We start from the raw sequence: 14,912 nt of genomic DNA, 5'->3' as shown, positions 1-14,912 counted from the left end.
TCTGTACTGCATTGCCTCCAGCTCCAGCAAGGGACTTTCCTCACCTCATACTCCTGCAGAGACGCATAGTGTTGGGCCACGCGGGGATAGTATTTGGACGCAGTGTTCTGGTCCTGTAGATCTAATATATAAATGGCCTTCTTCCACTGGCGGGAGCCCAGGGCAGCTTCCATTGCCTTAATGGAGCACCTGGCAGAGTTGGGAAAGGCATCCGTGTGTATGAGGCAAGAGGAAGACAGGTAGAGGTAGGGAGACACCTCAAGCCTACTCCAACCTACATGGTGTCATCTCTGTTGGAGCCTTGGTGCCCTTACTTGACCCATCACCTTGGACCTCACACCCAGTCTCAGTTGCACCCCTCTACCTGGCTTCAATATAGTGATTAATGGCTGCATCGAGCTGCTTCTGCTGCACCAAATGATCCCCCAGGTCTCTTCCAGGCTCACCACTTCCACTGGGAATGCCAACCGAGCCAGCTCCACCGCTGCCAGGGACAGAGAGGGCACTCAGCTAAGACTTCCAGGGATGGGACTCAGGGAAATGGGGTGTAGAAAATAGGTGAGAAGTGGAGGGATGGAGAACTGAGCCGATCCACCAGAACAGATGCACAAAATTGGTGCAGGGGGATGATTCGGGCAAGACTCTAACAGGGAAGGCGGGGCTGTAGGGGGCAGTACCTTTCATGAATGCGCTGCCTTTACAGTAGCACTCCAGGGCCAGCTCTGGGTTTCGAATCTTCTCAAAGAGATCACCTGCCTGTTGACACATACCACATGACTACAACAACAGCCTGAAGACGCTGGGTCAGGGCCCTAGGACAAGCTGGCTGTCTAGCTGTGGGGCCACGGGAAGGAAGGATCCAAGAGGACTCCTGGCAAAACAGCAGCAGTTGACATTTACTGAGCACTGAGAATTCTCCTACTTTCTTCACCGCCCCTATGATTCTTCTTTACCACCCTAGGAGGTAAATGCTATCATTACTCCCATTTACAGAGAGGAAATTGAGAAACCAAGGTTTGGAAAGGTTCACTTAACCCACGGTTATACAAGCTGTTAAATGGAGCCAGGTAACTTGAAAGAGTCTAAAATCCCAAGTCTGTCCTACTAACTACACTCCTATGCCACATTTGGAAATACACATCAACACCTGGACTGGAGGGCATGGGTGCTAAAACTCTGAAGGGGTACCTACATAGGGGAAGCAAAAGCACTAAAAATCTTATAAACTGGGATGGAAGAATGTTTGGAATAACTACCTGAAAGGTGTTACTGGTTGTAATGGCAGGGGACTGGTGCCTTAGCACGGGAGGAGCGTCTCACACTCCCGCCCCATGGAAAATGGCCTCTGGCCATCCTTCCTAGCTGCCCACACCTCACTTCTGGTCTGCCTCAGCTCTCAGCGACGTGGAGCTGCCTTGCCTCGAGTGCCAGTTTGCTCAAGATTTTCCACATTGCCTCTGTTTCTGGGGTCATTTCCAGAGTCTCCAAGAAGGCTGTGGCCCTGAAGAGAGAAGGAAGGAAGGCAACAGTCAGGTCTTCCAGCCTCAGAACCCAGCCTCTCCCACCACCTCACGGGGATATCAGCCCAGCCCCTCACCGGGTGTAGCTGCCGTCATCGATGGCTGTTCCAAACTCGATCAGGCCCTCATCCAGCATGCAGGCAACAGTTGTCACACCTTCGGTCACCATCACCTCGGTCTTCCCCCCGCCCTGCTCCAGACCTACCACATCACCCTGTAAAATTTCAATCCCCCCACCCCACCCGAATTCCAGTTTAGTGTCTCCACGACTCCACTGCAGAACAGACCCCGCCTTACCCCACCCTAGCGCTTACACACTGAGGGAATGACAGTGGCCCTTGTTTGCCCAGCGTTTAGTTTCCTTCAAGCAGGTAAGAATCCCTTATCTACACTAATGCCCTCAGGTTCCTGTACACTCAGAGCTGTGCCCGCACTAATGCCTGGATGTAAACTGACAAAGCGTGCAATCACTTCTGCTTCCAGCTTGAGTCCTGTTAAAATACAACTTTAACCTGGGCCCTACTTTTGAATACATTTGTTGCTTAGGTCACCTGAAGAAATCACTAGGCATGCTTCCTAGTCTCCCACGGGGAGGAAGGAAGGGAAGGAGGGAGGGAGGAAAAAAAAAGGAAATGTAGGGAGGGAAGGAAGGGAAGAAAAGGAAGGAAGGGAAAAAGAGAAAGAAAAAGAGAAAAACAGAAAAGGAAAGGAAAGAAAAAAAAAGGAAAAAGCCAGTAAGCTAAAACCTGAGCAGGAAAAAACAGGGGAGCAAGTGGAAAGGGTACAGTCGCCCTGATGGCAAACACAGCAGCGGATGAATAAACCAGGGGTCCTCCAGCAGGATGAGGGGGCGATTCTGAGATTCTGTTAGTCATGAAATCTGGGATCCTCTCTTCAGGAAAGGGAACAAAAGTCATTAGTATGCCTGATTCCTGCAAAAGCAAACACTGATCATATCTAGAGGAAAACATGCCCATGTTAGGCCCTTGAGATTCTAAAAATTATATTCAGTGTAACGTGAGCCCCCCAATAAAATAAAGCTACCAAAATAGAAGTTAACTACCATAAAGGAGTAAACAATAACAATAACTACAGCACGTTTGGACCTCCAAGGATTTCCAATATTAAAAATAACAATTATGGAAGAAACCAGTTATGGAATATGAAAGAATTGTGAAATGTTTAAAGACCTAAGGGATGGAATGAAAAATTAAGCAAGAGACAAGAAACTATAAAAAATGGCCAGGTTGTGCTCGCTTCAGTAGCAAATATACTAGAAAAAATGACCAGGCAGACTAGAGAAAGAACTAAATGAAACCGTATGAAAAATTCAATATTCAAAGTAAGAAAACTCAGTGGGTGATTTCAATAGCAGATAAGACAGTGGTGAAAGTAAATCTCTGACTTGCAAGATGTTTCCTTTTTTTTTTAAATAATTTTTAAAAAATTGTATTTATTTATTTATTTGACAGAGAGAGAGGGAAACAAACAAGGGGAGTGGGAGAGTGCGAGAGGGAGAAGCAGGCTTCCTGCTGAGCAGGGAGCACCATGCAGGGGCTCAATCCCAGGACCCCGGGACCCCCCGTGTCATGACCTGAGCCAAAGGCAGACACTTAAGGGCCAAGCCACCCAGGCACCCCTTGCCAAGATGTTTCTTAAGGAATTATCCAGAATGTGCATGGAGCGAGAAGGAGGAAGGAAGAATAAGAGGTTCTAGAGGCACAAAGACAGGACAAGAAATGGAACACATACCTAATTAGAGTTCTGAGGGTGAGAAAGAGAGTTCCAGAGAAGCAGCAACATTTAAAGAGCTCATGGCTGAGGAACAAGGTGTCCTCGCAGATGGGACACACACACACACACGCGCGCGCGTGCACACGTGCACATACACACCAAGCACGGTTAAGTAAGAGGACATTTATATGCAGACATAATGTACTGAAGCTTCAGAATGCTGGAAAAAAGAAGACTTTAAAACCAACAAGACAGGGACGCCTGGGTGGCTCAGTCAGGTAAGCCTCTGCCCTAATTAGGCTCTGGTCACAATTCTGGAGTTATGGGATTAAGCCCCCCCCCATCCCTCCCTGCTCAGTGGGGAGTCTGCTTCTCCTTCTGCCCCTCCCCTTGCTCTCTCAAATAAATAAATAAAATCTTTTTTAAAAAGCAACAAGACAACACAAGGAGCTGTTAATAAACTTCTCAGAACTAAGGGGGTCAGTCGATGGGATGATAATATTTGCAAAAGACTAAGAAAAACTGTCAAACTGTTCTTTCAAGAACACACCAAATAAAAACATTTTCAGATAATTCCATTTTGGTACTTTTCAGAAACTGAGGATTCATCTTCGAAACACTTTCTCTCAAGGAGGTAACTCCAGAGCAAAGGTCAGCAATGCAAAAAGAGTGAGCAGAGAAACTGGCACCATGATGGTAAATGTAACCAAATTCCAGCTGTGGAAAAGAATAACGTCTCACTTTGGGGATAAAAAAATACTGGGCAATAATGGCAAAGGGGAGGTAATCAAAGTTCAGGTCCTTGTATCATTTGCCAGGGGTCAGATGCTAAATAAGCTGAAACTATTCAGAATAATTTAAGGGTATGGTAAACTTCCAAGGGTAACCACTATAGGAGTCAAATGTATGACCTCCAAAGCAAAAATGTGAAAAATGTGTTTAAAACAGGACAAAACAGCCCCCAAGCGCCAAACTTAATTAGTCTAAAATGAGGAAAGAAAAGCAGGAAAGAAGAGATGTAGAAAAAAGACAAAAAGAACTATCACATGCTCCCTCTGTATCCACACCAATCATCCTCACCTAGCACAGGGCCTCTCTTGTTTTCCCTCCCAGATTCTCGAAGGTCACTGGAATATACATGATGCTGGCAGGACAGGAGAGTGACCGATCTTCAGTCATAAAAAAAGAAGCTCTGAATAGCTTACAACAGAGAATCCTCACCCAGGAACTGACAGAACTGCCCCCGCTAAGGGGGCTCTTCCAGTCTAAGAGAACTCATTATGACCTGGTGAATTCCCAGGGCCACTGGAATAGAGAGGACAGGATACAATGTCAGGAATCTGAACAAGGACGGTTCTGGAGCCTAGCGCACTGTGGGGAAGGATCTAGGCTTTACTTGCTGACTCTATCACAGAGATGATGGGTGGTGGGCCAGAGAAAACCAAATAACCTTTGGAGCTTCCTCAGGGCCCTAACTGATCAGTGAGACACTATGTCTGAGGTCCCCTGGCACCGACATACCCTAATAGAGGATGTGGTGACCCTCTCGGGTGCCTCAATATTGTACCACACACACAGGCTGTTTCGGTTCTGAGCCACCAGCCCGTCACTTCCTGGGACCCAGTGCACGTAGGAGCAGAAGTGGAGGATCATCGTCTTAGAGCAGCTTTCAGTATCGTACAGATGCAACTGCAGAAGGAAGAGGTGGACAGCGCAATCAGAAGGGGCTATGGGGTGGCTTCTGATATCGACCATTTCTCTAACGAAATGTGGTGAGCTGACCCACCCCTCAGGCAGATGCTGGATTTCAAAGCTTACTAGCCTGCAATGCTCGACGTTTATGCTGACTTGGTACATCCTGACTCTGGCCCATAAGAGATGACCAAGTGAGCCCAGAGCTACACCCAGAAATTTAAGTTAGCTGAAGGTCAGACCTTCATTCTTAGAGTTTAACTCTGGGCCAGAGTTGCCAGACTGGATCACAAAAGTAAGGCCACCATGCACATTCAATGGTCTGGAAATTGGCGATGTGGCTTTCCCATCACAATGAACATGAAATGAAAAATTACCAGAGAGTCTCTTTGCCCTCAAGATTGAGCTCTTTGGTGATAGCATATTGAGATCAGAGTCAATAAGGAGTTTGGGGGAGACTGTCAAGCCAGCCTTAACACTGTGGGGTACGTGTAGCTGAGGAATGCTGCAACAGGTGTGGGTAAAGTTCAGCCAGGCATTCAGGGGTGAGGCAGTCTCCCGAGGGCACAGACTTGTGAACAGTAAAAGAGAAACCAGCTCCCAAATTTCCCTCTTGACTTTGGTGCCATCACAATACCATCTTCTTAAGGTATGGGCTATGTTAACAGATGGGCTGTGATAACAGACACCATGTTGATTCTTCTGTGCCTTTTGCTATGTTGATGGCATAGTGCACCAAGAAATTAAGCCCATCCTGCCCCCCGCAATCCCTGGCAGCAGGTAGTATCACATCCTCTATGGACTACTCAATGGCTAAGGCCTTAGTAACCCTTCTTACACGAAGTTTCCAGTCCCTGAAGAGAAGCTTGTGCCCGTTTCATTAAGTTCCAGCCAATCCACACGGCTCTCATGGCTGATGGTGCCAATGTTGTAGCCACCAGTCAGATCCACTACAAAGTAAAAGAGAGAGGGTTAAGAAGACAGATTCCACATAATCATATACAGACACAAGGCAGCCTGCAAAAGTCTTGCCTTTAATTATTATGTTGGGCTTTAAGAATGCTCCATCAGTGTAGAGTATGAGGAATATGACATAATTTTGCTAAGATGCTTACAATACTAGATTTATACTAAAATTATAGAGATTTTGTTTAACTCTGTAGCTAGCTCAAAAGGTCCAGATCCATCAAGAAATGAGATTCCTCTCTGGGATCTTGGAGTTGTCTCATAGCAGATCAGAACAGATCAGAGCAACGGGCATCCTTTACTCAAGAAATCCTCTGGAAGGCAGCACTGAGCACATTAAGGAAGAGCCCCAGTTCCAGCACAACCATGAAGAGAAAGCTGATGGATGAAACGACCTCGATGAACATATGTGCTACAAGGAGTTCCTTGCACTTTGAGTGTCAATGATGTAAGAGCCCCGAGGGGCAAACAGTGGAGAAGGCACACAGACAAAACAGAAGGAACCTCTGATTAAAGTCAGGCTGAAAGTGCAGAGGATAAGTATTTTAGTTTGGTGTGAATTTTGCAGACAATGTAAGATAAGATCACACTTACGGACTGGCTAGGATGCTTTCAGGGAGTCTCCTGAACACGGCGCCTTCACAGCTCTTATTTGTATACGTTACCAATGCGCAATGTCCTGCCTTGATCCGTGCTCAAGCTCAAGACCAAATGCCAGCTAATGTCTACAACTGGGAAGACCAACCTAAAAATGAAATTTCCTTTAATTAAAAGCCAACTTCATAAAGCCATGTTTCAATGTCTCAATTTTTAAGTAGAATCACAGAATACTAGAGCTGTGGGACCCCATCTCTGTGAACACCCTGAAATTATATACAAAATTATATGTTTATGTATTTTCTTCTGGGAAAGGATCTATGATTTTTTAAAAAAGATTTTATTTATTTATTTGAGAGGGAGAGAGAGAGACAGAGCATGAGAGGTGGGAGGGTCAGAGGGAGAAGAAGACTCCCTGCCAGGCAGGGAGCCTAAAGTGGGACTCGAGGATCACAACCTGAGCTGAAGGCAGTCGCCTAACCAACTGAGCCACCCAGGCATCCCAGGATCTATGATTTTAATTAGATACTCAAAGGGGTCACGAATGAAAAAAGGTTAAGAGAAGGTCATTTTATACACTATTGAAGACAAGCCCTTTGTAGTGGGATGACTTGTCCAAAGTCTCACAGCTCATTACTGCCACTGGAACATGGGCCGCCATATTACATCATTTCCATTACAACTCAACAATCTGATGTGAAACATAAAACTCATGAACTGTAAAGGTATCTTAAGAACAGCCGCATATGTATTTGGAAACTTGATTTATAAGAGGTGACATTACGAATCAGTGAATGGATTTTCAATAAATGGTTAAACATGGAAAAAGTAAATTATGAGCCACACCCACGTTACACACAAAAATTAATTCCAGATGAGAAGCAAAATCTAAAAATATTAAAATGTAGGAGGGAGTAGGAACCTTCTTTTTTAAAAATTTTATTTATTTATTTATTTATTTATTTAACTCTACACCCAGCTTGGGGCTCAAACTCACGATCCTGAGATCAAAAGTCACATGCTGGGGCACCTGGGTGGCTCAGTGGTTTATTAAGCCTTTGCCTTCAGCTCAGGTCATGATCCCAGGGTCCTGGGATTGAGCCCTGCATTGGACTCTCTGCTCAGCAGGGAGCCTGCTTCCCTGCCCCGCCCCCACCCCTCCACCTACCTCTCTGCCTACTTGTGATCTCTGTCTGTCAAATAAATAAATAAAATCTTCAAAAAAAAAAAAAAGAGTCACATGCTCCTCTGGCTCAGGCAGTCAGGTGCCCCAGGGAAACTTCTTAAACGAGACCTCAGAAATCAGCTCAGGTCCTGATCTCAGGGTCCTGGAATCAAGCCCAGCACCAGGCTCTCTGCTTGACAGGGAGCCTGCTTTCCACTCTTTCTCTGCTTGCCGCTGTGATCTCTCTCTCTCTTTCTGTGTCAAATAAATAAATGAAATCTTAAAAAAAGGGGCGCCTGGGTGGCTCAGTGGGTTAAAACCTCTGCCTTCGGCTCAGGTCATGACCTCAGGGTCCTGGGATCGAGTCCCGCATCAGGCTCTCTGCTCAGTAGGGAGCCTGCTTCCTCCTCTCTCTGCCTGCCTTTCTGCCTGTGATCTCTGTCAAATAAATGAATAAATTCTTAAAAAAAAAAAGAACTAGGTATGGGTACACAAGTAATAATATTATTAATAGCTAACATTTATTAAGTACTTATTATGTGCCAGACATTAGTCTAAGTGCTTTTCATATAAGGTAGGTACAATTTTTATCCCCATTTTGTGGATGAGGAAACTGAGATACAGAAAGGTTAAGAAATTTGACCTAAGATCACCCAGGTATAATTGCAGAAGTGGGGAGGTTTGACTCTAGACCTTGTTCTTAATGAGGCTATATGGGTATGTTATTCTCTATACATCATAGGGAATACTGTGCTGTTCTAAATACATTTTTCCATGCTTGAAACATTTCATGATACAGTTAATTTTTTTAAAGATTTTATTTATTCATTTGTCAGAGAGGGTGAGTGCACAAGCAGGGAGAGCAGAAGTCAGAGGGACAAGCAGGCTCCCTGCTGAGCAGGAAGCCTTATGTGGGACTTGATCCCAGGACTCTGGCATCATGACCTGAGCCGAAGGCAGGCTCTTAACTGCCTGAGCCACCCAGGTGTCCCCAGAGTTAATTATTAATATGTAAAATAAGATGTATTTATTTATGTGAACACTTGTGAAATTCAAATAAATTTTGTCAACACTGGCTACCAATGTCAAACTCTACAGAAAATAAGTCCCCTTCCAGTTCGAACAGTCCATTATCCTATGTCCTAAGTCTAAACAGGAAAATTCATAAATTGACTAAAGGTTCCACTCTACAGTTCACAATTCCTAGCCCAAAGATACATGCCTAAAGAACATGAACAATTATAGGGACAAGCTGATATGCGTAACAGTTTATCTGTATCTATACAGCTAGATGCAGACTCACACACGTGGATTAGAACACTTCCCACATCCTCTGTGAGAGCAGGGCCATACATTAACCTGGTGCCTCTCAGATTCCTGCATTCTCCACTCTACACACCCCTGTGATATGGAAGCATACTAGAAACATCTGTTTTGTTATCAGAATTATGGGAGAGTCTTACCTATAGCAATAGTCTTAACATCAACAAGAGAAGCCAATTTCTTATAGTCTCCCATCCCTCGTTGACGCCGCTCATTAATACGGACACTGAAACACGAAGGGTGAGGTAAGGCAGAATGGACTTGGGTCATCGGGATGTTTAGCAAGGGCCCCAAAGTACCATATGGGATGACGTTTTTAGATTAATCTTGAGGATACAGGAGTGAGAGGTTAAAAGGGACTTCTTTGGGGTTTCAAAAATTTAGAGAACCTTGTGGGGTTACCTGATGAGGTGGGGGTTCATGAATTCAGTACGTACAGAACCCAGGGTATCATTACTCCCATATTCCACCAGGGTTAGCTCTCCAGCATTGAAGATCATGCACACCTGGGGATGAAGGGAACTGTCACGTGGCAGGAAGTTTGCATGAAGAAGTCTGCATGGTCAACAGTAGTAGAGGGAGATGTCTTGTCAGTGCAAAGTGACTCCCACTTTTCTCTGTATTCTGTTCTTCTGCCTATCTTGCCCTCCTTTATCTGCTCTTAGCTAGGAGGTTTACTGAGATGGTGAGGGTTGGTTAATCAAGCTCTACTCACATTCTCAATTTCAAAGAAATACTTCTCATTGCCACCAGATCCCTGCCAAGCCACGTGTCAAAGAGAGAGAGGACATAAGAACAATGTGGGTAAGTATCCAAGACAACGCTGAGACAAGGACAGGGTAGGAGGCAGAGAGAAGGAGTTTAGGAAGGCCCTGATGTTCCACAAGTGGGGTGCTGTGTCACATTCTGCCCTAGACTTCTAGGCTTCTGAGTGATCCTGTAAACACTGTCCAACAGTGGGAATTCCCATTCCAGGATTCCAAATCTCCAGGGTCTCACTCCCAGGTCCACCAGGTCCCCAACGCCAGCATCTTAGAGCTTTTACTTAGAGATCTTCCCCCTTAGGGACCTGGGCTCCCTGGAAGTAGCAGCTCACGATGCTCCATTCCCTGCCCCTCCGCCTGGGGGTCCTACCTCACTAAAGCGATTAGTGTTCAGGTCCCCCAGCAGCAGCATGTCTGACGTGTGGGCCACCAGGTAACTAATGTTCCTTTCCGAGGATTTTCACCTCTTCTATCCCATAGCCATAGTGTGACTGGAGTACCACTTGGGTCCCCGATGACAGGTTCTTCACAATCACCTTGGTAAGGTACAAGTCTGAGCCCCCTGAGGCTTCCCTCAACCCCAAAGAGGGGTTAACCTGCCGTGCCCACCTCCACAGTGTTCAACAAAGCTAGTATCTTGTTTCCTCACCTAGCCTAGGCTATTGTTGGTAAAAATGACACCTCATATTCACACAGTGCTTTACTATTTACAAAATGTTTTCAGAGATTATCTCCTTCAATGCTAATACATAATACATACGGGGTCAAACTAATCACTCTCCTTACAATCCTCTACCTCTTGTGAAAATCTTTGTGATTACTTTAATCATGGTGTATACTGATCATACTGTCATTTCATATACTTCTTTGCTAAAATGATCCTGATTAAGGAACAATATAATACAGACAATTATCTTTGTATTCTCTGTCCTAACAGTGCTCATGTATAGAGAATGGACAGAAAATGAAAGAACAAGGGTGCCTGGCTGGCTCAGTCAGAGGAGCATGAAACTCTTGATCTCAGTTGTGGGTTTGAGCCCCAAGTTGGGTGTAGAGTTATTTAAAAATAAAATCTTAAAAAAAAAGAGGGGGAACCTGGGTAGCTCAGCTGATTAAGCATCTGCCTTCAGTTCAGGTCATGATCCTGGGATCAGGCCCCACATTCAGCCCCACGTCCAAGTGCTCCCTCTCCCTCTGGCCTTCCCCTGGCTCCTGTGTGGACACTCTGTCAAATAAGTGAACAAAATTTTTAAAAAAAGAGAAAAAGAATGAAGGAACCAATGAATAATAAATGGAAGGAAAAGGGGACAGAGGTAGGGAAAACAGAAAAGTGGGCTCAAGAACAAAGAAATTACCTTGCAATGTCACACACGGTGAGTTCAGAGGCCCTAAAGCAATGTTATGCACCTGCATAATCCTAAACTCCCTAGTTAACAACATATAGGTAATAAAGCTTTTTCTGTTTTGTTTTGTTTTAGAGAGGGATGGAGACATGGGTGGGGCCGAGGGAGAGGGAAAGAGAGAATCTTAAACAGACTCCATGCCCAGTGTGGAGCCCCCATGTGGTGCTTGATCTCACAAGCCTGAGGTCATGACCTGAGCTGAAATCAAGAGTCCCACACTTAAGACTGAGCCATCCAGGAGCCCCAGGTAGTAAAGTTTTAAACCAGGAAGATGGAAGTGGCGATCTCTGTACCCCTTAAATTTGGTGTTTAAATCTTTTCTTACAGTAAGCTGGAAGGGCTACAGCAGGAAAGTTGCCAAAGAGTTGCCTGATACACTCTGTTCTCCAGAACAGCTCTGCCAGGGGTTATATTTGACACTGTGGCAGTGTCCAGAAGGAGATTTTGGTGCACTGGCTATCAGCTGCTCACCTGGCTAGGTCCCACATATGTCAACTCAAACGGATTCTTGTAAATGCTTCTCCGGAGGCAGCAGTCAAACTGTTCCACTCCACCACAGAGTGTGCCCTAGAAGGGAAAGCGACAACATAAAAGGTCACAGGCATCAGAAGGATATCTAGAGACACCTTTGAAACCCAAGTTCTAGAATCTAGGAAAGAGTTGGCAGTAAAAGGGCTGGCAGTTTGGGGAAGTACCAGATGGAAAGAGGTGGCACTCACAGCACTCAAGGACAGTGATGGGATGAAGGAGAGAAATCAGCCCTGCCTACAGAATTCTTTGTCTCTTTTGGCTTCCCATAAAGTGTGAATTTCTCTTTCCTGCCTTTAATGTCATCTTTTTAGGTTGGAGTCAAAAGGGAAGAGGAGATTCTCTAGTTTCAGGGAGAGTGCTTTAGGCTAAGTCTGGATTTTCCACCCAGGCAGAAAGGGATTACTCTTAAAACACACCGCACAGAGTCGTGAGCCATCCCGTTTCCAGGCCAAGGCAGTGACCGTATTTAAGTTGGCAATCTCCTTGGGCTTTGCCACTTCCCAGATACTTCTTCAAGGGCTTTAGTTGAGTAGCCGAAGTCTGAAATTAAGAAGGTGGATTTCAGAAGAGATGGAGACTGAGCAAAAGGGTGGAAATGGGTGGGTAACTGAAGGCAATGAGTCTTGCTGTTCAGCGAAGAAAGGAAGTGAAAGAGAACACACATGCTAGGGAATCTCATAGGAGAGGACTAAAAGGTTCCAAGGAAGGAAGTTGGGACAATCAAGAGAAAAGTAAAATGGGGTGAGAGCGATAGGAGTGGAGAAAACAAAAGGAGATCATGGCTGGTGAGAAAAATGAGCTGTTAGCAAGGCAGAAATAAGGAAAAAGAAACAGAGAAAAAGGAAGGAAGAGACCCACATGACATCGAAGGGGATAAAAGGACAGGGCTAGTAAAGCTGATGTGAAGGGACTGGGGCCCTTTATTTATTTTATTTTATTTACCCTTCCATCATCCATCTATCCCGTCCTTCCTTTCTTCCTTCACAAAACCTTTAAGCATATATTATGTACTGGATTCTAATTTGGCCACTGGAGATTTAAAAACAATGAATAGGCCCTCTTCTCAAGGGCGTTTCAGTTTAGCCAGATAACTATAAACACCAAAGTGTAATATCATGGGACAAACACGGAGCCAGTGGTCTGAACAGAGGCAATGGTAATACAAAGACAGTGGAGATGAATTCCACTATGGAGTCCCATGCAGAGGCACAGACACACAAAATCCTGGTGTATTGTGGAACTGCCAGAGTCCCAACCGATGGTGGGAGCAGGAAAAGGGAAGTGAGTGAATTAAAACCTGAGGATCTCTTTCAACCTACATTGATTTCCAACCATTCTCCCACTCTGGTTGAAAATAACTGGGCTAGAGCAAGGTGTACACAGGGAAAGTAGGCAGTAGATGCACATGGAAAGGGACCCATCTGTCATAACTTCCCAACACAACAGACTGGCCCCCAGGGCTTGCAGCAGCGGTGGTGAACTCCCGCTCCTGAGAGTCACGGCTGTAATCAAAAGTTTGTAGCACATGGCCTTCCTTTCCATAGGCTACAATTCTCTGATCCCAGCCTGCAGCCACGATGCTATTGGTTGCCCAAGCCAAGGGTGGGCAGGGGTGGTTCACCAACTTCCCCTAAGACAGAAGTAAAGGGTTCCAATCACTCTGACTCTGACAGCCTCAGCCAGGGATTTTTCCTTTCTAGGAAAAATTTATACCCTGTATCAATCTTCCTCCCAACATTTTCCCACCCCAACACATCCTAATCTGGAGAACTTCACAAACCGTCTTTGTGTTTTATACTCTTACACACATATGTATGACATGCACACACATGTCTGACATTGTCCTCAAGAGGAAACCTCAAAAGGCTTGTATGTTGAGTTCTTTAGTAAATACCTCTAAGGCCCCCAAAGGGACATATCCTACACATTAACTAACACTGGCTAGGTCCACACGGAGCATACAGCTCTTTCTTTACAGAAGAAATAAATTTCATTATTACCTGAGTAATTCTTTTTTTAAATCTCTTTTGGCTTCCAATAAAGTAGGAATTTCTCTTTCCTGCCTTTAATGTCATATTTTTAGGTTGGGGTCCAAAGGGAAGAAGAGATTCTCTAGTTTCAGAGGAGACTGCTTTAGGCTAAGGCCGGATTTTTCCTGGTTTGGAGAAAGTCACCCAGGCAGAAAGGGATTACTATTTTTTTAAAGTTTTAGTTATTTAAGTAATCTCTACACCTAATGTGGCACTCAAACAAACAACCCTGAGATCAAGAGTCACATGATCCACCAACTGAGCCAGCCAGGCACCCCTCTACAAGTAAGTCATAAGGTAAGTTAGTTGGACAATAGAGAATTACATAAAGTAAAACATAAACATTCATTTTATCCCCCACCCTTTCCCTTTTCTCTCTTGAGAATGACTTTTCCTATGAGTTTATACATATAAATACACTTTTTACATAGATAAGAATAATTTTCACTTTCCCTTACTCTCAGAATCCTTTCCACTCGATTCCTCTTTGCCCACAAATATTAAGCTGTGGCCTCCTGAATAAAAATTCTCTCTGTGGCTGCATCTAAATGTGCCCCCCACCAACCACCTCAATCTTAATGTTCAACCTCCCCTAGGAGGGATCTTGGGTTTCTTTACCCCCATCTCACAGCATCCTTTAGTCATACCTGTGACTCTCCAGGCCTTCATCATCGAAGAAATACCTAACAATGGTGCCATCTGCATGACCAGGGAATTCCTTTCCCAGAGGAACTAAAAAAGTGAGTGAATTAAAAGGAAGAGGAAGAGGAAGAAAGAGATTACTCTGTCTCACCAAGAAATCCCGCTTCTGCGTCAAACATTACCCTACCTGGGCTCCCTGCTACCACTCCTCCCCATCTTCCATATTATAGTCTCCCAGTCCCGACATCCCCATCGCTTCTTCCTATGTCTCCAAGCTTGGGATACTGCTCTTCCGTACTCATTCTGTTGTCAGTGATACCACGTAAGAATCTGTCCCATAGATGGTAGATGATTTATTAGTTTTAGTGTTTGCTAAACGAACCTGAAAATGGGAAAATGGATATAAGTCTGGTTAGGTTCCTTTCAATCCCACCCAGATCCTAAGGAAAGAAAAAGAAATAACAAAAAACTGGTCCTTCTGTTTTCCCCCCAATATATAACTTGACCCTAAGGAAACATTTAACCGTATTTCTCTCTCCAGAACC

General features: G+C 44.9%; 1 pseudogene; it reads right to left on the bottom strand.

Moving 5' to 3' along the window:
* Window positions 1-14,912, bottom strand: part of LOC123926553 — a 43,450-nt pseudogene that overhangs the window by 27,174 nt on the left and 1,364 nt on the right.

The sequence above is a fragment of the Meles meles genome, chromosome 16, assembly GCF_922984935.1.
Source record: "Meles meles chromosome 16, mMelMel3.1 paternal haplotype, whole genome shotgun sequence".
Taxonomy (NCBI): Eukaryota; Metazoa; Chordata; class Mammalia; order Carnivora; family Mustelidae; genus Meles; species Meles meles.
The sequence above is the reverse complement of the archived record's forward strand: the minus strand, read 5'-3'. Positions and strand labels throughout refer to the sequence as shown.